Source organism: Myxocyprinus asiaticus, chromosome 22 (assembly GCF_019703515.2).
Source record: "Myxocyprinus asiaticus isolate MX2 ecotype Aquarium Trade chromosome 22, UBuf_Myxa_2, whole genome shotgun sequence".
Lineage (NCBI taxonomy): Eukaryota > Metazoa > Chordata > Actinopteri > Cypriniformes > Catostomidae > Myxocyprinus > Myxocyprinus asiaticus.
The window spans coordinates 44,817,062-44,835,236 of record NC_059365.1 but is presented as its reverse complement, the minus strand read 5'-3'; the positions used below and the strand labels follow the sequence as shown (position 1 = coordinate 44,835,236).

The window sequence follows — 18,175 nt, the reverse complement described above, 5'->3', positions numbered from 1 at the left end:
CGCCCAGTCGGTGCTGGCCTGTTTGAAGGCGTTCAAACAGAGAACAGCGGTTCCACTGAAACTTTTTCAGAGGCTCCTGGGGCATATGGCATCCTCGGCGGTGGCCACCCCGCTCGGGTTGATGCATATGAGGCCGCTTCAGCACTGGCTCCAGACTCGAGTCCCGAGACGGGCATGGCGCCACGGGACACACCGCGTGGCCATTACACCGGTCTGTCACCGTCTTTTCAGCCCTTGGACCGACCTCTCGTTTCTACGAGCAAGTGTTCCTCTAGAACTGGTCTCCAGGCGCATCGTGGTCACGACAGATGCCTCCAAGACGGGCTGGGGCACTGTTTGCAACGGGCACGCAGCCACCGGCCTCTGGACGGGTCCGCGGCTGCGTTGGCACATCAACTGCCTCGAGTTACTGGCAATTCTGCTCGCCCTGCGGAGGTTCCGGCCGTTGATCCAGGGCAAGCACGTGCTAGTTCGGACAGACAGCACGGCAGCGGTAGCATATGTCAACCGCCAAGGCGGTCTGCGCTCCCGCTGTATGTCACAACTCGCCCGCCGTCTCCTCCTCCGGAGTCAGCAGCACCTCAAGTCGCTGCGAGCCACTCATGTCACGGCAGGTTCCCCGCAGGGGAGAGTGGAGACTCCACCCCCAGGTGGTCCAGCTGATTTGGAGTCGATTCGGTCAGGCTCAGGCGGACCTGTTCGCCTCCCAAGAATCCTCCCACTGCCCGCTCTGGTACGCCCTCACCGAGGCTCCTCTCGGCATAGACGCATTGGCACACAGCTGGCCCCCTGGCATTCGCAAATACGCATTTCCCCCAGTGAGCCTACTTGCACAGACACTGTGCAAAGTCAGGGAGGACGAGGAGCAGGTCATCCTGGTAGCGCCCTACTGGCCCACCCAGACATGGTTCTCGGACCTCACGCTCCTCGCGACAGCTCCCCCCTGGCAAATTCCCCTGAGGAAGGACCTTCTTTCTCAGGGACGGGGCACCCTCTGGCACCCGCGCCCAGACCTCTGGAATCTCCATGTCTGGCCCCTGGACGGGACGTGGAAGACCTAGGTGGCCTACCACCCGCGGTGGTAGACACGATCACTCAGGCTAGGGCCCCCTCTACGAGGCGCCTGTATGCCTTGAAGTGGTCTCTGTTCGCTAAGTGGTGTTCTTCTCGACACGAAGACCCCAGAGATGCGCAGTCGGATCAGTGCTTTCCTTCCTGCAGGAGAGGTTGGAAGGGAGGCTGTCCCCTTCCACCTTGAAGGTGTACGTTGCTGCCATAGCAGCACACCACGACGCAGTTGATGGTAAGTCCTTAGGGAAGCACGATCTGATCATCAGGTTCCTAAGAGGCGCTAGGAGGCTGAATCCCTCCAGACCGCTCTTCGTTCCCTCATGGGACCTCTCCGTAGTTCTTCAGGGCCTACAGAGAGCCCCCTTTGAGCCTTTGCAGTCAGTCGAGCTGAAGGCACTCTCCCTGAAGACTGCCCTCCTGACTGCGCTCACTTCCATCAAGAGGGTAGGTGACCTGCAAGCGTTCTCTATCAGCGAAATGTGCCTAGAGTTCGGTCCGGGTTATTCTCACGTGATCCTGAGACCCCGACTGGGCTATGTGCCCAAGGTTCCCACCACTCCTTTTAGGGACCAGGTGGTGAACCTGCAAGCGCTGCCCCAGGAGGAGGCAGACCCAGCCCTGGCATTGCTGTGTCCGGTGCACGCTTTGCGCATCTATTTGGATCGCACGTAGAGCTTTAGACTCTCTGAGCAGCTCTTTGTCTGCTTCGGTGCACAGCGGAAAGGAAGCACTGTCTCCAAGCAGAGGATCGCCCACTGGCTCGTTGATGCCATATCTATGGCATATCTCGCCCAAGACATGCCGCCCCCGGTAGGGCTACGGGCCCATTCTACCAGGGGTGTAGTGGCTTCTTGGGCCCTGGCCAGAGGTGCCTCTCTAACAGACATTTGTAGAGCAGCGGTCTGGGCAACACCCAACACCTTTGCAAGGTTCTACAACCTCCGGGTGGAACCGGTTTCGTCCCAGGTAGTGGCACGCAACACAAGCGGATAAGCCCGGGATAGCCGGCCGGGTGTATCGCTTGCACATAGCGCCTCCCACCTCCTTTTGAGCTGAAGACGTGCGCTGCTAATTCCCAGTAGTGTTCACAAAAGTTGTTCCCTGGTTGATTTCCTCCGAGCCATGTGGCAGTCGAGTCTTCGGAGAAACTCACTGCCGGCCCAGTACACGCGCTATCTAAGAGCCCGGTGCTGGGGTAGGTGCTCCGCATGTGGCGGTTCCCTGTAAGGCTAACCCCATGCGATCTATATCTTCCGTTAGCTCGTTTCCCTGCTGGCAAACGGCGTCTTCCTTGGGCAGAGCCCCTCTGCCCCAGTCTCCATGTGGTAGTACCTCCTCCCCCATTGGGCAGGATCTACCTTGAAGGCTCTCCACATGGTTGGAAAGACCATGTGATGTATTCTTCCACTTAAATATCCCCCCCTCTTGGGGCGAGGTGTGGTCTCCGCGGTGTCCTCCCCTTGGGAGGGACACCCCCCGACTAGACCTGGCGGCCCAGTCGGATAATCCCCCTTCTTTTTAGGGAGTGGAAAAAGAGAAGGGGAAAAGAGGCCACGACTGGGTTAAGCCCGTCTCTATCTTTGGGTAGTCGACTTGTCCCCAAGTAGGGCCGTTCGACACTCATAACTGTGTTGGGGGAGGTTACGTGTCGACCTGGTGCGCTGGCTATGAGGCACACAGCAAGTCTGCCCACCACACACCGCCAGTTCACGTAACACAGTTCAGCCTTGTGGCGTTTTGTATAGGGACCCCTAGTGTCACTACATCGACACCAACGTCGAGTGAGTGACAGATAGGGAACGTCATGGTTACTGGTGTAACCTCCGTTCCCTGATGGAGGGAACGAGACGTTGGTCCCTCCTGCCACAACGCTGAACTACCCGCTGAAATGGCCGGACCTTATATCGGCTCCTCAGCGTAAAACCTGAATGAGTGGTTGCATACCAGCTCCTTTTATACCCGTATGTTCGGGGGAGTGGCATGCAAATACCACTCGCCAATTTTCATTGGCTTTTTATCAAAGACCAGAGGTGTCTCGGGCTCCGAAGAGTGACCCCTAGTGTCACTACATCGACACCAACGTCTCGTTCCCTCCATCAGGGAACGGAGGTTACACCAGTAACCATGACGTTTCAAAGCAGCTTTACAGGAAATCATGCATTAATAAAAAAAATAAAAATAATTAACTGTTATATCTATAAAGTCTTTGAGTGATCATTGTGTAGTTTGATTAAATTTGATTGTAAATTGTGTATAAAAATTAAATAATTAAATAATAATTGTATTTAGAAGCCCTGTGATCAAGCTGAAGGCGACTGTGGCAAGGAACACAAAACTCCATAAGATGTTGGTTAATGGAGAAAAATAACCTTGGGAGAAACCAGGCTCACTGTGGGGGCCAGTTCCTCTCTGGCTAAACAACATGAATATAATGCCAATATTAGTTATTTCTGTGCAGTGCAAGTCATGGTTTTAAATTTGTAAACTAAGTAAGTGTTAAGGTCATTGTTTAAAAAAAAGATTTTTTATGAACTGTAGGATTAATGACTAATGTCTTTGAAGTTCATCCTGGATTAACTGCAGAAGTTCACATAGATGCATTGTCTTTGTTAGTTGACTGATGAAGGCTTTTGTTGGCAATTAAATGATAGTCTGTGTATTCCATTTCAAGAGTTTAGTCCATCAATAGACAAAGGTGATGAGATCAGTGAGGTGCATCACAGTTCAACCAGCAGGTCATTTCAGTGAGGTTCGGTGGGATCCATCCTAAATCCAAGGTTCAGGCAGTGGCATATGAAGTATCCATGTCTTACAGTTGGAGTTGGCAACAGTTCATCCTCTGAAGTCAAAAGACTGAAGTGATGTCTGGCCAGCACCGGGTGTAGTTTGTCGTTATCATTCAGCGACATGTAAGCAGTGGAGTCCGACACCAAGCAGGAATGGAGCTGGGTCTGGCCGGCTCTGGTTACCTTGGGATATAAACATGGAAACAATTACAATAATATTAGAATAGATGCCATTCAATTTTTATGCAGAGTTATAGATCATGATAGATGTTTCTGGTTCCAGCAAACCTAACTAAAGCAGCCTAATTGTTTTTAGTTGATGGATAAATTAGGTGTATGCCTGCTAAATAGATGAGTCTTTAGTCTAGACTTAAACTGAGTGAGTGTGTCTGCATCCCGAACACTGTTAGGGAGACTATTCCATAGTTTAGGAGCCAAATATGAAAAGGATCTACCTACTTTTGTGGATTTTGATATGTTGCCCTCCTTGTTCACTCTCACTCCAAGGACTTACGTTATTCTATTCTTAGAATTCCTTCCTCTTGCTATCTTGTTTCATGTTCTTGGCCCCTTTTTCTCCTTTTTTCTGCTCCTGGCTGGTAGCTTCAGAACTTTGAAGCCACAGCCATGTCTATCCACTATGTTATGCATCACATTACTGGTGCATGTCCGAAATAGAAATGAAAAAAATTATTATAATAATTATAATTAGTATAGTTGGACTCTACAAGACCCCTAAAGGTGTACTGTGGTATCTGGCACCAAGACATTAGCAGCAGATCCTCCAAGTCCTGTAAGTTGCTAGGTGGATCCGCCTTGGATAGGACTTGTTGGTCCAGCACATCTCACCGATGCTCAATCAGATTGAAGGGAATTTGGAGGTCAGGGCAACACCTTGTACTCTTCATCATGTTCTACAAACCATTCCCTAACAATGTGTGCAGTGTGGCAGGGCGCATTATCCTGATGAAAGAGGCCACTGCCATCAGAGAATACCATTGCCATGAAGGGGTATACCTGGTCTGCAACAATGTTTAGGGAGGTGGCACGTGTTAGTTGACTTCCACAGGAATGGCATAACATCGCCCAGAGCATCACACTCCCTCCACCGGCTTGTCGTCTTCCCACAGTGCATCCAGGTGCCATCACTTCCCCAGGTAAACAGTGTGCATGTACACGGCCCTCCACGTGATGTAAAAGAAAACGGGACACATCGGAAAAGGCGACCTTCTTCCACTGCTCCAAGGTCCAGTTCCTACATTTGTATGCTCATTGTAGGCACTATCGACAGTGGACAGGGGTCATCATGGGCACTCTGACTGGTCTGCGGCTACACAGCCCCATATGCAGCAGGGTGCAATGCATTGTGTGTTGTGACACATTCCTATCATAACCATCATTAAAATTTTATGTGACTTGTGCTATAGTAGACCTTCTATTAGTTCGGACAAGACAGGATAGCCTTCGTTGCCCTCGCGCATTGATGAGCCTTGGGTGCCCAACACCCTGTCGCCAGTTTGTGGTTTGTCCCTCCTCGGATCACTGTTGGTAGGTACTCACCACTGCTGACTGGGAGCACCCCACAAGCCTTGCCATTTCAGAGATGCTCTGACCCAGTTGTCTGGCAATAAAAATTTGGCCCATGTAAAAGTTGCTCAGGTCTTTACTCCTGCCTGTTTCTCCTGCATTCAACATGTTGACTACGAGAACTGATTGTTCATGTACCATCTAATCTTTTCAGACCTTGACATGTGGCCTTGTTAGGAGATGGTCACTGTTAGGTCTCCAGGAGTGGAGAGGTGTCCAGGTCACACCAACTGACCACTGGTGTTCCTCAAGTATCAGTGCTTTGACCCCCTCCTCTTCTCAATATGCACAACACCACTCGGACCGATCATTGAGGTACATGGCTTTTCCTACCACTGCTACCAGATGACTCACAGCTCTACCTGTCATTCCAGCCTGATGACCCTACTGTCTCAGCTTGTATCTCTGCCTGCCTCTCAGACATTTCGGCCTGAATGAACAAACGCCACCTTCAGCTCAACCTTGCCAAGACAGAACTCCTCGTGATCCCAGCCAACCTATCTGCTGATCACTATTCATCTTGGTTCAACTACACTAACACCAACCAGAACAGCTCGGAACCTGGGAGTGGTGGTAGATGACCGGCTTAATTTTACCTCCCACATCTCATCAACCGTCCGGTCTTGCAGATTCACGCTCTACAACATCAGGAAAATCAGACCTTTTCTGTCTGAATATCCAGCACAGCTCAGTTAAGCCACTGCAGATGGTCCAAAATGCAGCAGCACATCTGGTCTTCAATTAGTCATAAAGGACTCATGTCACCCCACTCTTGATTTCACTTCACTGGCTACCTGTAGCTGCCTGTATCAAATTCAAGGCTTTGACTCTGGCCTTCAGGACAGCCAATGGAACCACACCCTCTTACTTCAATTCACTTCTCCAGGTCTATGCTCCAACTCACTCTCTGCACCCATCACAAAGAGGCTCAAAGTTTATTTCACGATCGTTCACTTTCTCTGTTCCACTGTGATGGAATCAATGATGTATTATGAACTGGGCCAATTTGGCCAGTGCCCCGGAGCCTCTGACTACCAGGGCCCCGGGGGCCTCAGGCTGAGGCTGACAAATGCAAAATTGATATAAACAGAAAAAAAGTGCTTGAATGTGTTATCTCTCCCTGGGCTCATAATCAGAGGCCCTAATAAAAAATAATTATATAATATTATCATATACAACAATTATGTATTTTAGCATATCTACACTTACATATATGACACAGAGTAAAATATCTAGTTAATATAATAAATGGATCACAAATGATGTGATCTATTTATTACAGTATATCAAAGGGCCACTTTTTTTACAAAAAGTTTTGGAAATTTTAGATTTTGTAAGAGACAGTAGGATACTAAAGTCTGTTTTTGACATTTTATGCTGATTGTGCTGTAGTTCGTGTACATATGTGCTTAATTGTTGTCATTTTTATTTTGAGTTATCCCAGCAGAGGTGTCACGAGTATGAAATTTGGTTGACGATTCATTAATTTTCACGCAAATATTGAAAGATTTGTCTGTATTAGGCCTTGTTCAACTATAAGCCTACATTCACACTGTTGTTTTTGGAACCCAGCCAAACTGAATATTATATTATGCAATAGTAAAATCTGTCTATCCTAAATTCTTCACTTTCACACATTATTTTAAGGCTCTCAGATTTAAACCACCAGTCTTTATTTTTCATAAAGGAAGAACTTTGAGATTCTGTGTAAAAATATGTTTCTTCATTCTGTCATCTCCACAGAAATAGAGTAAGCGGGAATCTCCTCCTGTGTCACTACATGTCTTTAATAGTCTGCGCACTGTATGAACCCATGAAGAAGAATATTTGCCATTATGCAAACTTTAATTTAAAGTTAAACCAGTCACTATCAAAATCCTTGCTTATATTACTGTGTGAGTTTGGCGCGAACATCTGCAGGCATCACGCATTTTGTGGCGCTTCAGACATGGTCAATCTTCACGCGTTCTTCGGGAGCTGCTCTAAATGTGCGTTCCACAGTGCTGCTCAATGAGTCAGTTAGAGTGTCACATGATGCAATAACTCTGGTAAATCCAACACAAAAACACAGTGGTCATGGAATTTCTAGAATTGCTTAAAAACCCATCCCATGCTGGTGCTTATGTTGAGGGAGGGGGGCCTCCAGGAATGTGGTGCCCCGGGTCCTCGCATGACCATTATCTGTCCCTGGGTGGAATGAGCTTCCAACCTTCACACGATCTGCTGATACCATCTCAACATTTAAGAACCAGCTGAAAACACATCTGTTCCGTGAGCACTTAACCAATCAACACTAATTGCACTTACTATTGAACTTAACTTGCACTTACTGTACACAAATATACAGTATATATAGACCTTGAGCACTTGGCAGTACATCACTGTATATGTTGTTAAACTTTGTATGACAAATTGCTTGCTATGTTCCTCATTTGTAAGTCGCTTTGGATAAAAGCGTCTGCTAAATGACCAAATGTAAATTTAAATGTTATTTGGTTCACCTGTAAGTGGTGATTATGTTTTTGCTCATTGGTGTATGTCCAGAATGTATTCATACAACTTACCTACATACCTAAAGAACATTATTTCATACATAAAGAATATTTTTATTGGCCAAGAAGTGTGTCCTTCATCAAAAGCAGTATATACTCTAACAGTGTGCAGTTTTGGAGGGAAGGTTCATAGATGTGATGTAAAATTAAATCTACTGGATATTTAAAAAGAGGCGGGTTTATCTGAAATAGCTGCTACCACAATAATAGAATAAATAAATAATGGACTGATATTCCACACACATGGAAAATTGGCATACTCTGCACAGCATACTCTCTTAATCAGAATCTTACTTTCAAAATTAGTAGGTAGTATTTCATTCCAAACATACCCAATCTTGGGCCTTCTTTTTTATTTTTGAAGAAAACATTTGAAACATGAAAGTTGAAAAAGTAGCTGTAACTAAGACCAGATACCTTGCACTTATGAAGGATGACTGAACTTGAGGAAGTGCACTGCTCAGTGTGGATTTCATTCACTCATACTGAAGGGTAGTTGGAGTGAAAGACAGCTGTGACTGAAAGCACTTAATTTCCACCAAGGTCTCACTGCTTCAGGAGTAATATTGTGATTTCAGACCCTACAAACACATCGAGCAGTAAATAAAACATACGACCACAAAGTTCTACCTCTAGTACTAGCATACTTTAACATTAGTATGTAACTAATACAGTATGTAACTCTATAACTTTAGCCTGTTGCAGGTCAACATACTGCACAATTGCACTTTACCTTGCACATGTACGTATTGCCAGTCAACTGTTGCTGCTACTACCTCTATATCTGTCATTATGCACTATTTCATACTTTGTACATACAGTATATTTCTTCTTTCTCTTATTTTATTGTTTTTTAATTGTTTTTTTTACTTCTACTTCTACTCCTTATATATATATATATATATATATATATATATATATATATATATATATATATATATAATTTTATCGTAAACTGTAAAACTGTGGGGAGAAATGTTGTACCAAGAATTTCACTACATGTCGTACTGTGTATTGTTACGTATGTGACCAATAAAACTTGAAACTTGATACTACTACTCTTACCATTGGGTGATTGTACAGCGGTTGTAGCAGTGGGGCAACCACTGTTATGTTAAAAGTAATTTTTATATACAGTATAGCCTAATCCACAGTATCTCAAAAAATTTGAATACACATGAAAGCAGTAATGTCATTGTTGTAATATATATCTTGCTGAATAATTTTCAACTTTATATAGTAATAGTTAATTTTTGCTGTAAGGAATTATGTTTTGAAAGCACAAGTATAATTCATTAAAATTATATGTTAAACCCTTTTTAAATATTTTGATCAGTTGATGAGTCAAGAGTCTTTAACTAGATAATTTGATTAAAAAATGTTCATTACCCATTTTAAATATTTAAAATTTCATACTATTTTTATTTAATTCACTGCAAAATCCCCAGTGTTAAATTAACACTCCTCAGAGAACATATTGTCCCAATCTAGTCCTGATCTCCAAAAAATTCATTCACATATTTTCCAATGTTCAAGTGCCTAACCAAAGGTAACACTAATCACCGTAATGGTGACTGCAAATGAAAAAAAAAAAAAAAACAAGCCAACCCTCTATTAATTTTCAATAAATAATATTTCATACACATATAAAAAAAATACCCCAAATTTCTTAAGCATCCTCACACAACATATTAAGAGATTGTTGTCCAATAACATTTTATTTGATGTACATCTAAGGCTGTGTGACATTAAGAAAGATTTAAGTGTTGTGGTGTCTGCTGGTTTGTTCTCTTGTTTTCCTGTTCTTGTTGTTCCTCCCTCTTTCCTTCAGTAGACTCTGCTTGTTAACAGCAGGTGTCATCACTGGTGATCAGTCATCAGTTGGAGAGTGTAGCTAGATTATTTAATTAACTGTTTGGCCAATTTAACTTTAAACACTACACAGAGTAGATTTAACACTGCTTTAGTGTTAGTTTTACACTCTTGTAGATTGGGACAATATATGTACTCTGTGGAGTGTTAATTTAACACTTGGGATTTTGTAGTGTAACTAAAGCTACATTTGCCCTGACATCGCAGCTTTGATCGTACAACATTAGAAAGATCAGAACTTCCCTAAGTTCAAGGCATTGATGCTCGCATATAGAATAAGTTCCCTCCAGATGCCTGCGATCAGTAGGTGAGCGGTGCCTCGTGGTACCATCTCATCAAGGCACAAAATAACTTTCCCAAAACCACTTTCCCCCTTGGTGGAACAACCTTCCCAACTCTACCCAAGCAGCTCTTCTGTGAGCGGTTGACTCAATCCTACAACCTAGTCTCATAGAATGAACGTTAACTAAATTTGAGCAAACTGAGTTTGAAGTGCCACATTCAATGTTTTGCTCCAGTTTCATGGTGAAATTTGTGCTACAATAACTGTTCATTTTATTCATTTTCACACAAATCACAATTGATTATGACTTTATAAACACTTCTTTTCACTACATTACTCACAAACTGCTTCTGTATGTTATGATATCAAAATACTTTTACTTTAAAACATCATTTGAAAATGGATACATTTTAATGCTTGTATTACAGACCCACCTACATTTACACACTTATTCCGATGTGATTAGCTTGCGTGCTAGCTCAGGTGACTTTGGACTCGAAAAACAGAGGCTTGAGCCCAGCCTAGCACACAAGCTGACAAGTGAGATAAAAGTATCATAGAAGCAACACAAAATCACGTGGTCACTATCAGTTAGGTTTAGGTGTTGGGTAAGGGTAAGGATGTCTGTTTTGTTTACCTCTCATATGCTTTAAGGACACTATTGGTTAGGTTTAGGTTCAAGTTTTAGGTTTGGGAGCTATGTTTTATTACAAAAAATCTCCATCTAACATACAACTTAAAAACCTCGTCTGATTATGACATAATTTATCTCACTTTTGGCGCCCCTCGCTGGACTTTTCGCTGCGAAACTGGAGCAAAACGTGTAATGCAGCACGTCATTTTGTTTTGCAAACATGTTGCCATGGTCACATAGTTTTCGTGACTTGAGGCTGTTAGAACTGTTTTAGTGAAAATCTTAATCCACTCTTTCACTACTGTCCACCATTTTCCTGAAATTTCAAACTTTTGTATAGCAGGACTTGCTGTATTCCTCATTTCTATGTTGCTTCAGATAAAAGCATCTGTTAAATGTAAGTGTAAATGGTAATGTCTCGTATGGTATTGAGCGTCAGGGCGTTGTCTGTGCAAAATGCCTGTGCATTGCCCAGACACTTACCACTGGTACTTATCATACAAGAAAGACTTTACTATTTACATTTAACAGATGCTTTTAAACTGACCACGTTTACATGCACTTAAAGCGTTTTTTTTTTTGTTTTTTTTTCAGGGTTTTTGCAGAAAGCAGCGTTCTGAAACATCATGTAAAAGAGAACGCCGATTTCCTTATGCTGTTTAGGGATTAAGAGAAAGCGGTTTAACACACCTACGTTTCTCCCAGAGAAAGCTGCTTATGTGGCCATGTAAACACATAAACTGCGTTTTTGAAGAAGGTTTTTGAAGAGTGTGCATGTGTGGTGAACAGACCAAATAACATAGGATGGAGCCCAACAACAAGTCAACAAAACATTTGTGGGAGTACAGTGGGAAAATCACATACACTATAAACTATACCCATAGACACACCAATGTAAAATATCAACGGTCCCTCACTTTCGTCTGTATGCGCTCGTACATTGAGGGAGTTTTATGCAAGAGGGGAAATCCTACTATTGAAGCACAATTCCACTGCTGGTCACGATAGAAAGGTAAGAAAACAAACACAGCAACAACTCTGGAATATCTGGAAATAAAGTGAAGCAACAGAGAATAAAATAGTTAAGTCTTCCACGGATACCATGTTTGTTATGGTATCATTGTATAGAAATTACATTGCTCTGGAGAAAGCTGCTTACTGACTGAGCCACATGTATACGGGAGGAAAGAGTACAATTCTTATACAGTGCATGTAAACTGGAACACTGCTTTCTCGCAATACGCCGCTTTCTCGCAATAAGCCGCTTTCTGGTGTCCATGTAAATGTACAGCAACTTACAAATAAGGCATATTTACAAACAAATTTACATGTAAAAGCAAGCCAGCATTTACAAACATACAAGACAACAATCAACATGACCACTGTCCTTTCTCACTTTTGATATCATCACATTATGGTAGAACACATTGATGTGACTCTCACTTTAAATACACAGATCAGCCACAACATTAAAACCACCTGCCAAATATTGTGTAGCCCTTGTGCCGCCAAAACAGCACCAACCCACATCTCAGAATAGCATTCTGACATGATATTCTTCTTACCACAATTGTACAGAGTGGTTATCTGAGTTACATGAGGATGAGGATGATGGGGAACAGATGGCTGTGATGAGGGCAGTGCATCGTGGGAAATGTAGTTTATGGAATACAGAGGGCAGAAGACAAAAACTATATCAAAATAAGAGTCCTTGGAAACATAACGGTGACACACTGTGACAGCTGTAAGCAAATTAGTACAAACTTCAAAGTGTGATGTCCTGTGATGCTCTGCGACAGTTGTGTCACTCACAGATCCAGCACAAATTCGCTTGTATGCATTACCAGCGAGCCACTGCGCTTCCTAGCGCTTTAAGCAGCCTGATCTCACATAAAATTCGGCAAGTGTGTGCCGATTTTTCTTTAGCTGAAATCGGTATATTTGGTCTGTATTGACCAAATTTGAAAACACTGCCTCCAGAGGCTAAAGCTGTAAGTGTATCAGAGCATATAAACAAGGGTGACATCCATTTATATCCAGGAGAGTTTGCCAGAAGCCAGCTGTTAAAATAATTGTTTTCAGCTGAACAGGGTGTAAAACGGTGAAGAGAAATGCTTATTTTATTTAATCTACCTCCAACCTAAACCCAAATCTAACCCTAACCATTAGTGAAGACAAAATGCAATGTTAGGGATAAAAATGAAACCTCCTTATCACGCTCGTGATTGTTTATATATATGTGATTACTTCTTCGTTTGAATGGGGATTGAACTGTGGTCTCCTATGCAACTAATGCAAGGCGCTACCAGTCATGCCATGAGGGAAAATAACTTTTGTCGAGCCATTCCAAATATGTCTGATGGGAGATAGGGCATGTCAGTGAGTCGGCATACTGTTGCCGATCCTAGGGTACCGAAACTTTCGGAAACAGCATGCTGACTTCTTATGATCATGTTGCTTTAAGAGACATGCTTTAACATGCAACACAACAAATGAAAGTGTTTGTATGTAATGTTGTATCTAAAAATAGAATAATATTCATATACACTACCAGTCAAAAGTTTTGAAACACTTATTCTTTATTGTAATTTTTTTCTTCACATTTTAGAATAATAGTAGTCATCAAAACTATGGAATAACATAAATGGAACTATGGGAATTATGTTGTGACTAAACAAAATCCAAAATAAATCAAAACTGTGTTATATTTTAGCATCTTCAAAGTAGTCACCCTTTGCCTAGAATTTGCAGACATGTACTCTTGACATTTTCTCAACCAACTTCTTGAGGTATCACCCTGGGGTGCTTTTTAAACAGTACTGAAGGAGTTCCCATCTATGTTGGGCACTTATTGGCTGCTAAATTGCATAGGTGCAAATAAAGAAAGTCGTATGATATGAATGTTAATGAATGAGAGAGAACTTTACTGAGAATGTGCTGAATAATTCTCATCACTCAAAATTGTTTGTGATTGAAGAAATTTAGTGTGATACAATTACCCCCGATCTTATATTAGGCAGTAGCTTAAAAACACTTTCCAGCACACTGGTTTCTTCCATTGTTGTAAACTGACATTGGATTCTTAGGGAATCAGCCAAAATCTTTTTTATATATATATATATATAAATATATAAAAAAAAAAAAAAAAAATCACATACCAGCTGGCAGTGCTTGAAAAAGTAATTCCCTCTAATTAAATCAACCCTGTTAAGAGTATAATAAGAGTCAGCTGGTTAAACACAGACAGGCTTGATTACCAGCCTTGTTTATTATCAACTTCACTTATTTTGACACTCGCCTTTAGAGACAATTTGATCAAGTCCAATTTGACTAAATAAAAACAGACTTCATCAGAGCAGCAAGGCACAAATCATTCAATGCTATGTAGAATATTAGTGTGTCTCAGTGTGCATACTATCAATCCTAAGCAGTATGTGATTAAAACAATAAGCCAAAAGAGGCCATGCATCACAGTAATTTTTACCACAGGTAAGGCCAGGTCAGTCTCATGATGAATACATAGCTGTAGCAACTTTTTGCCAGCATAATCAATATGTCATTGTCAGGCCATTTTTACCTCAGTTTGGACGATTCTGTCACAGGCTCGGCAATCTTCGGATTTATTGTGCATGTTGAACCACAATCTTTCATTACACCTACAGTATATATGAGTTTAGTTACATTATTCTGTCATGTTGATATTTTAGATCCCCTAACTGTCGTAACCTCCGTTCCCTGATGGAGGGAACGAGATGTTGTGTCAATGTAGTGACACTAGGGGTCGCCCTTGGGAGCCCCAAACACCTCAGATCTTTGAGAATGAGAATTAGCGAGTGGAATTTGCATGCCACTCCCCCGGACATACGGGTATAAAAGGAGCTGGATCGCAACCACTCATTCTGGTTTTGTACTGAGGAGCCGAGACAGGGTCCCGGCCATTTCAGCGGGTAGTACAGCCAGCCGCGGCCTTTTCTCTCTATGTTTTCTCTCCACAGAGTATTCAGTTATTCGGATGGGGCCATTTTAACGCTCAATATATGCGCCGGGGAAGGTGTTCTTTTCCTATCCTATTCTTTCAGGGGGAAAAGACCCCGCGGAGACCACATCCTGCCCGGAGGGGAGGTAACGTGGCAAGCACGTCATGTGGGCTCAGAGCAGCACATGGAAGAGGCGTGGTGGTAGGTTCTGCCTGAAAGGGGAGGAGCTCTACAAACACGGTGACCGGGACAGAGAGGGCTCTGTCGAAGGGAGACGCAGGTTTGCTGACAGGGAGACAGTACTGCGGAAAATACATCACAGGGGGTCACCGGAGTAACCGGCACCTGTGGAGCACCTACCTCTGTAAGGGCATATTAGCACACGTACTGGTTCCGGCTGTGAATTCCTCCGCTGAATGCGAGCCACAGAGCTAGGGAGGAAGGACATCCAGGGTTCACGGGTTCGTGAACTAGCATGGGAAAAGAAGTGCACATCTTCACCTCTTTGGAGGGGAAAGGCGCTATATGCAAGTGATACACCTGGCCAGCTGTCCGTATTCCCATATTTACCTGTTCGTACCTGACAGAACACGGCTCAACCCGGAGATTGTAAAATCTCCTGAAAATATTAGGTGTTGCCCAGCCCGCTGCCCTGCAGATGTCTGCTAGAGAGGTGCCATGGGCCAGTGCCCACGAGGATGCCAGACTCCTTGTGGAGTGTGCTCGTATTCCCGAAGGGGCGGGCACGGCCTTGGCCTGGTATGCCATAGTGATGGCATCCACGAACCAGTGGGCAAGCCTCTGTTTGGAGACAGCGTTCCATTTCCGCTGTCCACCAAAGCAGACAAATAGCTGCTCAGATCGTCTAAAGCTCTGTGTGCGATCCAAGTAGATGCGCAAAGTACGCACCTGACACAGCACTACAGGGCTGGGTCTGCCTCCTCCTGGGGCAGTGCTTGCAGGTTCATCACCTGATCCCTGAAGGGGGTTGTGGGAACCTTGGGCACATAGCCCGGCCGGGGTCTCAGGATTACGTGAGAGTCACCCGGACCGAACTCCAGGCAGGTATCGCTGACAGAGTACGCTTGCAGGTCCCCGACCCTCTTGATGGAGGTGAGCGCAATCAGGAGAGCCATCTTCAAGGAGAGGGCTTTCAACTCGACTGACTCTAGCGGCTCAAAGGGGGCTCCGCGAAGGTCATGAAGGAGGACCACGGAGAGATCCCATGAGGGGAACAGGCATGACCTAGGAGGATTCAGCCTCCGGGCACCTCTCAGGAACCTGATGATCAGGTCGTGCTTCCCTAAGGACTTACCGTCCACTGTATCGTGGTGTGCAGCTATGGCGGCCACATACACCTTCAAGGTGGAGAAGGACAGCCGTTCCTCCAGCCTCTCCTGCAGGAAGGAATGCACAGACCCTACTACGCATCTCTGAGGGTCTTCAGCTTGGGAAGAACACCAATTCGTGAACCGACGCCACTTCAGGGTATAAAGCTGCCTCGTGGTGGGAGCTCTGGCCTGAGTGATCGTGTCTACCACTGCTGGTGGTAGGCCACTCAGGTCTTCCGCATCCCATCCAAGGGCAAGACGTGGAGGTTCCAGAGGTCTGGGAGCGGGTGCCAGATGGTGCCCCATCCCTGAGAAAGAAGGTCCTTCCTCAGGGGAATTCTCCAGGGAGGGGCTGTCGTGAGGAGCGTGAGGTCTGAGAACCAAGTCTGGGTGGGCCAATATGGGGCCACGAGGGTGACCTGCTCCTCGTCCTCCCTGACCTTGCACAGGGTCTGTGCAAGTAGGCTCACTGGGGGAACGCATACTTGCGCAGCCCCCAGGGCCAGCTGTGTGCCAGCGTGTCTGGGCCAAGGGGGGCCCTTGTCGGAGAATACCAGAGTGGGCAGTGGGAGGTTTCTTGGGAGGCAAATAGGTCTACTTGTGCTTTGCCGAACCGACTCCAAATCAGCTGGACCACCTGGGGGTGGAGTCTCCACTCTCCCCTGAGCATCACCTGCCATGACAGCGCATCCGCTGTGGCATTGAGGTTGCCCGGGATGTGAGTGGCCCGCAGCGTGAGTGACCTCAGTCGCCGCTGACTCCATAGGAGGAGACGGCAGGCGATTTGCGACATGCGACATGAGCATAAGCCGTCTTGGCGATTTATATACATTACTGTCACTGTGTTGTCTGTCCGGACCAACACATGCTTGCCCCAGATCAATGGCAAAAGCCTCCGCAGGGCGGCAATACTGCCAGCAACTCGAGGCAGTTGATGTGCCAACACAGTCGCGATCCTGTCCAGGAGTCAGCGGCTGCATGCCCATTGCCCATTGTCCTGGGGCAAGCTGGTCTCCTCTCGGAACTCGCAGGGGGCAAACAAGCGTGCTGGGGAATGGGAGGTCCGCGGGGATTTACCCGGCAAAGCCGCACACATTGAAGCCCCCAAATCACCTCCAGCGCCAGCCGGGCCGGCCTTGTACCCGGAGGTAGAAGGCATGGCGGTGGGGCGGCTAGAGTGGCTTTCTCCCGGATGAAGGAAAGCCACGACCACAACATTGCCATGGTCATATTCTTGCAATGAGAACATGAACCATCCACGAACACTGCCTCAGTGTGATTACGACCCAGACATGTGAGGCAGCGCCCTTGACCGTCCAGGAATCACACAAAGACGGAAAGGCATCTTGAAAAAGACGCGTCTTTAAAAAGACGTTCACGTCAATGTGTTTGCTCTAATAGAGAAAATATACTCTTTGCAGGAATATAAACTCTCTTAGCACTGTCGAAACCAGGGGCGTAATCTGCACAGATCTGTGCAGAAGGAGAGAAAAGCCATTGGAATGCGCCATATATCCAACAGCAAATGCTTCTTGGGAGGTGAATGGACCGGTAGTGGAAGACAACTTGCTGACACACAACCACTCGGTTCCGAAGAAAAAATCTGAATGAGTGGTTGCGTGCCAGTTTCTTTTATACCTGTATGTCTGGGGGAGTGGCATGCAAATTCCACTCGCCAATTCTCATTGGCCTTTTCTCAAAGATCTGAGGTGTTTGGGGCTCCCAAGGGCGACCCCTAGTGTCACTACATCGACACAACATCGAGTGAGTGACAGAAGGGGAACCTAATTTAACCCCACCCCTAAACCTAACCACCTACATTTGAAGCTAGAAGTTTACATACACCTTAGCCAAATACATTTAAACTCAGTTTTTCACAATTACTTTTGACATTTAATCGTAGAAAACATTCCCTGTCTTAGGTCAGTTAGGATCACTACTTTATTTTAAGAATGTGAAATGTCAGAATAATAGTAGAGAAAATGATTTATTTCAGCATTTATTTCATGCATCACATTCCCAGTGGGTCAGAAGTTTACATACACTTTGTTAGTATTTGGTAGCATTGCCTTTAAATTGTTT

At 44.9% G+C, this 18,175-nt stretch overlaps 1 protein-coding gene across 1 annotated transcript in view; it reads left to right on the top strand.

Annotated features, from left to right (window-relative positions):
* LOC127413309 (X-linked interleukin-1 receptor accessory protein-like 2) overlaps positions 1–18,175 on the top strand; it is a 665,896-nt gene that overhangs the window by 427,693 nt on the left and 220,028 nt on the right. The gene's annotated exons all lie outside the window — the stretch shown is intronic.